Here is an 11,773-nt window from a genome sequence, read left to right as displayed (position 1 = left end):
TTGCTCTATACATTTGAAAGCTTGACTAGCATTATTTATTTGCACTGGCTCATCTAAGAAAAAAGCTTATATACACCTAACATTATATACTATTGCCTGGATATGTGCCTGAGGGCAAGGATACAATCAGCACAACGTGTATGATGTATCTTTGCATCGAAGGCATATAACCCAATATCAGGGCGATAATATGTTTTATTACGTAAATCCACAAATGTTATATGATATGGTAAACACACCACTTGCTCATACACATGGCTGTCTGCTGCCCTCTGCATTGTTATGCGTTTGTACGATATAATACTGGTCTTAGGTATTAAAAAAGGCTTCAGTTAGAGGTATTTATCTTGATAAAAGTTTATCTGCAGACTTTGAAGTACACTTTACCTCTCAGTGTACTCTGTGGTGCTGGAACTTGTCTTGATTCTGCAATAGCATCACCTATCCCTTCAGGAATGATCTCCTCAGCCACTTTCCTGTTCACTACGGTCAGTATATCAAGGAGGTGTGACGTACCAGCAAGATTTCTTAGACATTCCACCAGTTTCTCAACATAGATGGATCCAAATGTCGCATCACGGTAGGACACACAGCTTGCAACTGTGGCATATCCAAACAGAAAATCAGCTCTGTCTGGGACAGTTGAGACATTTCCAGTGGAACCATCATCTCTATGACCTTGTAGAGCAGGAGGAGTCAACTGATCATCTCCCGCATCTATGGCATAGCCCAGCTGACGTTTCTTTCCCCGACAAGCTTGCAAGAAGAAGATTTTTGGCTTTCCACGCAGTGTTGGACAATGTTTAGCTGAGAATTTGTCTTCTATGTCATCAATTGAGAGATCTTTACAGTCACTGGTGACAATACAGCCAAGTTTTCCATGAGAGAGCACACAACAGATGAAGGAGTCAAAATACCTGTGATCTTCCTTCCGTATGTCATCAAGGTGGAATTTCATCTCAAAAAGAGTTAGGTCTTTATGAACTCGTACAATGTAACCAAAGTCTTGGAACACTTGTGTTAGTCTGTCTGTAAATATAAAATTATCGTACAAGTAACATCAACTGGTATTTTCTGGTGTTTGAAAGGGTCACCTTTTGACATGGACCCTTGTCAAGTTTATGGTTCAGCTTTTGTCAATCTTGGTACCTGCAATACCATTGTACCTCAGGCTAGAGGGCCAGAATAGGACAAGATGGTTGAATAATATTCCCATGCACCTGTACAGAAAAGTGTGTATAGTGTGTGGAACAGAAGGCATTGTGTCAACCAAAAAATGGCTATTGTGCTATTTTTGTAATGCATACGTAATTCAAATAAATGGAAGCACCATGATGTTAGCTTACTGGCATGAATTATAGACACACAACGTTAACATTAAAATAAACACTTACCAACATCAACTTGTGTACCTCTTCTCTGAGAATATTTACTGGCGCTATTAGGGATATTCCCAGCAAATGGATTTCCAGGCTCACTGAAGTGTTCATTGCTGAATATAACTACTAATCCATGTGGTTTCATTTTCATAGGATAAACTCCGTTTTCAACACCATTGGGTTTACTTGGGTTAGATATCAGCCATTCTGGCAATTTCCTATGGTCTGTTTGAAGTTTATCATCCTCACTAAAGTGGTCATTAGAGTTTAGACCCTCTAGAGGGTCAGTTGTAGGCTCTCTCCATGTTTCTGGTTCTGCATCAGCTGCCCTGCCTTTATTATGTGTATAACCTTCTCTCATACGTTGACCAGTAACTACTGTGGAAGTGTGAGGCCGTCTGTATCTTGTATTTTCCTCAATGATGTCCTGTCGCGGTAGTCTGATATTAGATACTGCTTGATCTTCAAGATGCCTTGTCCTGCTTCTGTGATGAATACTTGTATTAATGGATGTTTGTGGGCGATTGAACAATTGAGTGGATGTTCCACTGTTGATGCGTGAGACATGCCTATCCCTTTCAAATGCTCGAACCCTTTCTATACCTTGTTCAAGTATTGTGCGAGGTGGGTAATTCAGTTGCATATTCTGTGCCAAAGAGATGTACTGCAGATTTGCAAGCTCAAGGCTAAAGCCATAAGGTAGCTTGCTAATATTGTTTCTGTCAGCAACGAGGGTTGTAAGCTTCGACAGTGAAAAAAACGACTTTGGAAGATGCGATATCCAATTGTTACTGATGTAGAGGTATTCCAAATCGGTGAGACCATATCCAAAGTCATCTGGAAGAGATCCAACCAAGTTATGCGAGAGGTTTAAGGTGACAAGATGACCCAGGTTACATATACTGCCGGGCAAATCTGACAGCTTGTTGTGGTCTACTCTAAGTTCTGTCAGTTGGGGTAAACTGGTACCAATCGAAGATGGCAATCTCTCGATGTTGTTGTCATCCACATGTAAATTTTCAAGAGTTGTCAACTCAAGGACATGACTTGGAAATCCCAAGTTCTTATTCTTCCCGATATGAAGCGTTACTAGACTCGTCAATTTTCCAAATCTCTTTGGTAGCTGCTGAAGGTTGTTGCTGAAGGCAATAAGTTCTCTCAGGTTGCCAAGTTCACATATTTCAGGAGGCAAATGTTCGACTTTGTTGGATGAGATGTCTAGCTTTTCGAGACACATCAGGTTGGCTATTCCTGCAGGAATGATCTTAACGGAGTTCTTTGACAAGTCTATCTCCCTGAGGCTTGACATTTGACACAGGACTGTTGGAAAGTTGTTGAAGTCATTCCAGTTCAGATAAACCTTTTCTAAATACCTCAATTCAACAAGTTCAGATGGAAGAGATGTTAGCCTATTGCCAACATCTTCAGTATTCCCTGCATCTAAAAGAACAAGTCTAGCAAGCTTACACAGTGAACTAGGAAGAGACTTCAAGTCATTGTTACTGATGCTTAGTTCCTCCAAATTAACAAATCGTTCATGGAGATCCTCAGGCAGTTCTTTCAAGGAGTTAAAAGAAAGGTTAAGGTTGGTAACATCATATGGCAGAGTTAGGCCTGTTCCCGGTAGGTCTGGTAGACCAGACATGGTGGAATCAAATGTGGTGTTAATTTGGCATCTGAATAAAACAAAACATGATAAACAATACTAAATATCATTAAGACGTAGGAGATTGGACAATACATAACGATTCAATTATACAACTCTGCTGTCTTCCTTTCCTTTGTAGGGTAGGTGAATGAAATGATATATATTATGTCTGAAACCACATCGAAGTTGATTGAGACAATGAACATCGCCCCCTTGTGACGAGAATGCAGTTGGGTTTTCGCTTTGTTTTATCGTATATGTGATGCTATGTCTTGCAAGGAACACAAACAGGGAGCTGTGGGAGGGAAACTTTCGCCTATTATGGCATACTAGTGTTGCTTTGAACTTCATCTACATGGTGAAAGAGGGTTTCTGGAGTACAGCAAGATTCTGATCAAATACTTCACTTTAATAGTTTAACTTGTTATATTGCAAATGGTTCGCAAATATGAATTGCACCTGCCGTGGCTAGCCCACGGGTATGCCTAGTCTAGCGCCTGCGAATAAAAGTCCAGTTACACGGGGGCCCCACGCATGCAATGATAGATGAAGCAATTCGTCACATGCGACGAGGCTCAAGGCTAGCAACTTACCCCAATTAACTAGCTACGACATCGCGACAGAGTGCGTACACGACGCGACATGCATGAAGTAATTTGACCGATCGCCGGGATTGATTGACAGATGTCATTGACCAATCAATGAGCGTAATTCTGCCATGCGCACTGACAGCCTACAACAAACCACTAATTAGTGGTCTGACTCTGCGGACTAACGAAAGAATTTGTTGCAGGGCTGCGAGGAGTTCCCAGGACTTTCCCCACTTTAGTAATCCATGTTTACAAAATGGTAAAACGTTGTGCAGAAAGCTGAGCCTCAGCACTTCAGACAGCATGTGGGTGGGGTATAGTTTGCACCTTTTCCTAAGCCAAAATCGAGTCTGGAAAAATGTAAGATGGATAGCGTTATTTGGCCAACCAGCTCATCCACGTCTGCTCGGAGGTAATTGCTAAGGTTTATATTTAATAAGTCTGACCTCCCCTCACAATTTTGCGATGTCCTGTCAAATGTAATTATCGACATTTACATTAATTTCTCGGATTTGGCGAACGCATTTTCGTACGTCTGTAATGTAACTTGAAAGCACGGTAGTAACGGGTTTGTGCAGCAGTACTTGCCATACTGTCGTCTGCCTTGTCGTGTTTTTTTTGGCGCGTTGAAATTTACGCACTAATAATACATTTCACTTTCCTCTTTCGATGTGTAAGCAAAATTACACGGACAAATTCTGACATGAACAAGAAACAAATGTAAACTGAAGATGTGAATGTCAGCACACAATGTTAGCCATCGTAGCCTGCGTCTGTCTCATCACATTATCACATACGTCACGATCACCGTCTACGCCTGCTCAGACTTGAAATTTTCGCTATGGAAATGCTTCTGGCCGGTCGTCTTCATTTCCTCGAAGAAACAAACGGCGGGTTATGATTCAGGATGAGGTTTTAAAGATATATACGAGATTTCGACTTTTATGTTTTCAAAACTATGACTACACGCGAAACATAACTCATGCATAAATTTGTAAAGTGTGGGCATATATCCAGCGACGTTAGTCTAGCTGTAGACTTCAAGGACTATCGCTTCTACACTATTCCGTTATCCTAACTGACATTTTGATAGCGGATAGTTGCATCGGCTCGAGGAAATTGCCACTAGTGAAATTTTGCTCAGTTGATTCCCCTCGTGTACGCCAGGCTTTCAGAACACGGTTATTACTAGTTGTATGCACGCACAAAGTCTGTAAGGTCAAACGTCAACCCCTGGACGTGATGTTCACAACAAGTTAACCTTCTCGTGGTTTAGCAACTGGACCCAGAAGCAAGAATGTCAATTGTCATCTGTTCCAGTATTGAATGAAAAGACTGCACCAATACTGTTATGGATAAAGTCAGTGCACGACATTTACGTAAAGACTTTGACCTTTCAGTCTGTTAGTAATAGATAGATTCACGATATATGAACAGGTAATCATATGTGCTACGAGATATACATATCGAAGAAGGTGGTGTTGCACTGCCAAAAAGCAATCAATATATATACGTGTGTGTGTGTGTGTGTGTGTGTGTGTGTGTGTGTGTGTGTGTGTGTGTCTGTCTGTCTGTCTGTCTGTCTGTCTGTCTGTCTGTCTGTCTGTCTGTATATATCTTATAATGACAACCAAAAATACAATAGATATACATATTGCAGTACATTTGTACTATTACTCTAGGCTTGTTTCAGTACAGTATGGGGTGAAATGGCATTTGGAGAAAAAGACGAACACGAAAAGACATACATAATGGGTGATAAAGTTGTGTGAACTGAATACGTCTTGCCACTGTACCTCTGTAATAATGACAACCAAAAAGACAGAATTTCACATTTTACAAAGAAACAAACAAAGAATCGGGTAAACAAACAAATAATTAACAAACAAATAATTAGGAATATTTGTCTATAACTTTCTGTTTTATCTTGTTTTTCCAACTTTTACATAAGTACATCTTGTAGGCAACTATTAAACTATTCAATGTCGTTAAATCCGATGCCCACGTGTTTGCGACTAATAGAACACCCGTACCTGTCACGTGTCAATACACAGTGCGTAAAAATAAATATTTCTATGGTATTATTCTTTCGTTTCGCTGATCTCTTCAAATACATACTAGGAAAGAACATGTCTTGACCTATTAGCTGTCAATCAACCTATCATTCTATAAACATCACATGACTTCAGTTATTATGACCTGATACATACGGGTCACATTAATGTAAACACACTATCTCAGACCACAATGTATAGATGTATACTCCTTCAGAATTATGTACTAATATGTACTTTTGTCCTAACTTGTTGAATCTAGCCGATTCCTGGCTATGATTATTATTCATTAAATAGACATAAAATTGATATTTTGGGCCGATATCAAATGTTACAGTATTTAAACAATACAAGTTAAAATGACTGGAACAAATTAAGTTAATGTACATATTGTAGTCAACATCAGTGCAGAAAGAGAGTGATCCTCAAAGTACTCATCTCTCAACTCACATGTTATAACTTCCATCATCTTTAGTCATATTTTGGTAATATTAAAATGAAGGTATTCTAAATTTGTAAAAAGCAAACATTTGAATACGGTATAATGAAATTTGTTATTTCGTATTTGTTACTATGTCGTTATTAAGCCATTGAGTACAGCTCGAATAGTAGCTTCTATGGGTTGCAGGCAAACCACAGGACGAAAAAGTCAGTCTATAAAATTTAACTGTTTGAACAAAAAGTACAACGGAAGCTAGTTGAGTAGTAACAAATCGTCTAGCTCTACTGGTATTGCTACATTGTATCGCCTGGCTCAACAAACTGTAACATTCCAATTTGCTACATCTTACTGATAAAATTGAAGTGCAATTGTTACATTTTAATCCACTGACATGTTGAATAAAGTATACCTTGTTACAATTAATGTCTTGATTTAGCTACAATCTGCTACAATGATGACTGCTCACGCAAAGCAAATATAGCAATGTTGGTACTTTTTTGTAAATCAGATGATAAAATGTAGCAATGACGGGTTGTACGACTTTTGTCGAGCCAGACGACACTTGTATTAAACACATAGATCTGTTTAATAGTGTCATTTTAGTCAAGCAACATGATGATTCAGAGTGTAGCAAAGTTAATAACATTTTGTCGAGCCACAATTTGTTTTGAATCGGTTGATTTCCGTTGTATAATACTTTACTAGGCTGTCATTGAGGCCAGGCCCGAGATACTCTGTGGGCGGAAAGTTTCAGCATTGCCATTTTCTAAAATGTTGTAATATGGATCTCACAAGGTTACTGCTATGTAATCATAAAATGGCGGTGCCCACATATATTTTGGCGTCAATACGTTAAGCTCTATTCGATATCACGAATGGATATCGTGCCAACACTGTAATCACAGTGTATGTGCTCAAGTTTTTACGAGACTATGCGTGGTTTCACCGACAGCGTGCGTTGTCTCAGGGACAATCTATAATGCACCCAGGAGACATTGATACAAAATGTAAGAACATCACATCACACCGCACTGCACTGCTTGGTTACAACTAATTGCAAAACCCATGATATTATCTGCATTTAGTTTGGTTGCCAAGGCCTGTCATCTTTGTTGATGTTTACGTTCCTATAGCAACACGTCCATTCACATACAGTCTCATGAGTAGTATTACCACCAAGTAACACTTACCTGTCGAATAGCAACCTGGATAGGCACACCTCGTCTCACTGTTGAAAAATCTGAGTACCTCCCTGTGTTCCTAATGCAGTCAGTACAGAAATGGAACAAGTTCGGAGGTCCAATTCGATGTAACACCAAAGGAGAGGTTGCCAACAAACAACATGGCTATCCGATGTTCAGAACACCCTTGTTTTGAACTTTGCATACGAGTTATTGATTACTACGACACTGACCAACATAGATATGTTATCAGATCATGCTAATTAATACATTGCAACTTCACCCATCACGGGATCACAACACAACACAACGCGTTGCTCTCTTACAGAACCAACCAAACGTTCGTCTATTGACATAAAAATTATTCAACACTGACAATGGAATGCATGCAACCTGTTGCAAATTGGTGTTCATTGGCTCAGTTTGATACAGAAACCAATATGAAACTTCACACGCTACCCTTTAAGATAGCAATATTGAATACATAGTTTCGTGCAATGTTACCATACACGTACAGACATCAAATGCAGACATCATATCATTAACGTCTGCGTGCCTACATCTGTTGGTTAGTTAAATGGACATTACAGCAAGTGCACTTTCTTTGTGAGAGTATCAAACCGAGCCATTGAACACTAACTTGCAACAGGTTGTATTTCATGATATTCCATATCCTGTAAAATACATGTACACATTGTGTAAAAAAGGCAACTCCAAGAACAAAAACAATTATAACGCCAACCAAGGTTATGGAGATACAGATTCGTACAGGTGGCCTTCCTACACGTCACATTAATTGCATCAGCTTGCACAGTTGCTGAGCAACGCGCTCAGTATTGCCATTATTTTGAGATGAAACTTGTCATTAGACATACAGTATCACTGAGACACATACCAGCCAATCCAATGATTTATATGAAATTTGCAAGTGTAATTCTTTCCTAATTACATTTCCGAAATTCCTGGAGAAGCGAAGCTCAGATAGTATGAACTGTTCTGGTCACAGCCGGCCGCGCGGTTCTACGCCACGGTAGAGTACGTATCATGGATGTCAACTCTCCTTGGGAGGGAGAGAGGGAGGGTGGGAGCCTCGGAGGGAAGTAGGGAAATGGTGACAGTAGCTAATATATTGTGACTAAAATTCAAGTGATATTGTCCTAACATGATATTTTATAGACATTATCACGAATCTGGCAACGAATATGATCCAACACAAGCCATTGGCGAGCCCACTGTGTGACCCATTTCGTCATTCACGTATCGTGCCCTTACTGTGTCATGTTTCAGAGTGGTAGAGCGCCCTCATCGACAAATAACAAGTAAACTAAGTGATGTATACAAGTTGTGCACGTATACAACTGTGACAGTTCGTCGTTGTTGCCAATGAGACAAATCAATTTCTAATGAAGCGTTTCTTATTTGATTAATATTGCAGGACTACAGTTCTTGTTTAGTAAATATACACAACTTTGTTCGCGGTATGAGTGCTTCAAGGGGAGACAAAGGCGAAGCAGACCATTGTCCTACCTGCTGTATTTGATTTCCAGTGTATGAAGAAGCGATCACAACCAGAACAAAAGATCAAGAACAAACGATACAATATGAAGGAAATATAGGTAAATTAAGTTGAATTCCTACATCAGATTTTAATTGGATTGACGTGACTGTAGTCTGTACGTACGTAAGGCGCACCATGACAGGGCTCATACCGAGCAAGCCAGTATTAAGTCAGTTTGTCAGTAAGTTGTAACAGTAACTGCAGTAACTCGTCCATCAACTATATGTATCATCCACCTACTCATCCACTCTACAATTTGAAGAGGAGGTCGGTGAGGGCGGAACGACACGACGTATCTTTCAGTCCGGGGGGGGGGGGTGTGTTGTAAATTAATTAGTTATTATAATCATGCTGCCGAATCATTCCGATAAACTATTGTAAACTTGTATTCAAGAAGACCATTTTGTAAGCGTGGAAAACCATTGTCTCTGTTAACGACGGACAAGAGAATGTAACTGTTTGCGTAGTATCTGCTTCAGTGGAAATGATGTAATATACCCCGGGGAAGAAATCACACTGGTGGACGTGATTGTTTCCCCTTCTCGACATTGACCGTTGAGGGCGTGTGATACCAGCAGAATGTGACGCGTGTTGAATGCAAACCCACGTACATCGGTTCATATCATTCCCCATATCATCCAAAGTCATGTATTCCGAGTCACCAAACAATCTAAGAGACTAAGTGGACGGTAGTCTCGGTTACCCGTCTGACTCTCGTCGTTGGGGGCGGTGTCGAGAGTCTGGGTAACCGAGATTATGTGAACGGGTGAGCATGTGATGGTGAAGCTATTCGTCTCCTAGGGTGTTTTAACCTTCCGTTGGCCCAAAAATCGTTTACTCTTTCATCATTTAGTGATACACAACTCATTTATCTTTCTGTCTTAAAACAAGAATGTATATTCACTCGTAGTAGGTAAAGTGGGGTATGTGTTATTAGGCAGGCAATTAGTGTCAATTATCGCGATAACAGACTCTTAGCAGAATGCATTCCATGTGTGTGTGTGTCAAAAGAAATATGGCTCTGTCGATCACGAAAGCTTGTTGGAATTTGCTTTCTTGTTTGTAGGTTGTATATGGGTGAATTACATACATACAATACATTTGTATGTTTTACTTTCAACTCACAACAAAGATATCCTGTAAGCATATTTCATTTTTTGCTCAAATTTTGAAGCAGATTCGTGTACGGTTTCAATTAAGTCGAGTCATAGACACCGTGAGGGGAAGGTGAGTATCCGAGTCGAGTGACGTGTTATATCGTATGGGTCTATGAGCCCAGCACATTATATTTCACTGTAAAATTCAACCGTGAGGGCGCTTTTTCTAGAAGGTTACATAGGTAGCGATTAATGCGATAACGGTCGCACCATACGACGTGTGAGTACGACCTATTATGAATCAATTTAGGCCAAATTAGGGCATCGATCCTCGATCTACAGTGAGCTGCACACGTCATCACACTAAAAACTTGAAAACTTGTCGAGAAGAACCACTATTTTTTAAAAAAGACTATGTATATTTCCGTACTTTTTGTCGTCGTGTGTGCTTGCCTAGTGTTGAAAACGAAACCAACATTGACCGACAACTTCGACAAGCCCACACATGGCCATCCTATGGTAACAATCATATGTAAACACATCTCCAATTAAATAAACACTTCTAAATATGATGAGTACATGTTGTGGAAATACCAACAGTTAAACGCATTTCGAAATTATACATGTACACAGATGAATACTAAAAAATGAGCGAACTAGTCCCAGTGGCGGGCGCGGCGACACGTGGAGTGACAGACAGTCGACAATGTACAGCAGGGGATGTATGGCTAGACTGCCACGCGATAATGTGTGCATTCAGCATTGAGACTCGTCAACTACTACACCAGACAGTCACCTAGTTTCCAAAGTGGCTGTTTTAACGGTCCACAGTGATCATGTGATTGCTGTAGATTTTGATAAATTACGTCTTATGAAAATCGGACTTTACACTCCATTGAAAATAGATACCAGTTCATTATATATGTACTCGTTTGAGTTTGAAGGTCGAGAAGTGTTACGTGTGTAGTAGGCTCGAGCTTTCTCACACAGTGTTCAAATATATGACTTCAGATCCTGGGAAAACCTATACACATGTTTTATCCCTCGAAATTAGAAGAAAAGGGCTAGACAAGCTTTGAATGCATAATATGAATTTTGTATTTTAACCAAAAAACAAAAGAAAAACAAAGAAACCCGTGGTAGACGGCTATCGAAACGTGTTAAAAATGTTTGTGACTTGTATAGCTAATGTTGAAATAGAGGCGCTAAAATACAACTGGTCGTTGGAGCCAACTTTGGAACATTAACGAAAACTTGTTAACACAAAATCTGAATGGGCACAAAAATGACGTATTCATCTGTCTGCTGCTTCTGACGCCACGGGGACAATCTATTAAGCGGAGGGGTGGCGGAGAGTGTGTGGACCAGCCCATGCTGTTGTCTCAAGCTAATTATCTGCATTCACATACATCATTACTTGCCTGCCAACAATGCCCAAAGAGGGGTGTTTACCATAGCACTGCTTTTGTAGTAACATAGTCTTTCGGTCTCCGAATGAATGGGGAGACCGCTCTGAGCTGCTAAAGGAGGAAAAAATACTTGGTACGACTACCAGACGGTGCAAATCCAGGAACATATCTCCCGGTATGGTTTCTCTGATTACGGGTATCTTCTGGAGTTGGTATCGTTCATAAACTTTAAGAGTGCTTTTTAGACGACCAAATCATTACAACAGACAGGCGAAAGGAACACATGCAGCTCATTCGATTTACGTTGCACGTTTCGAGTCTGCGGACATATCGTATTTAGAAAAGGAGGTATCCAGCGAGCTTGTTACAGTTTGACTGGTGGCCGTCTACAATTACCAGTGACTAATGTCCCTTA

Source organism: Glandiceps talaboti, chromosome 20 (assembly GCF_964340395.1).
Source record: "Glandiceps talaboti chromosome 20, keGlaTala1.1, whole genome shotgun sequence".
Taxonomy (NCBI): domain Eukaryota; kingdom Metazoa; phylum Hemichordata; class Enteropneusta; family Spengelidae; genus Glandiceps; species Glandiceps talaboti.
The sequence above is the reverse complement of the archived record's forward strand: the minus strand, read 5'-3'. Positions refer to the sequence as shown.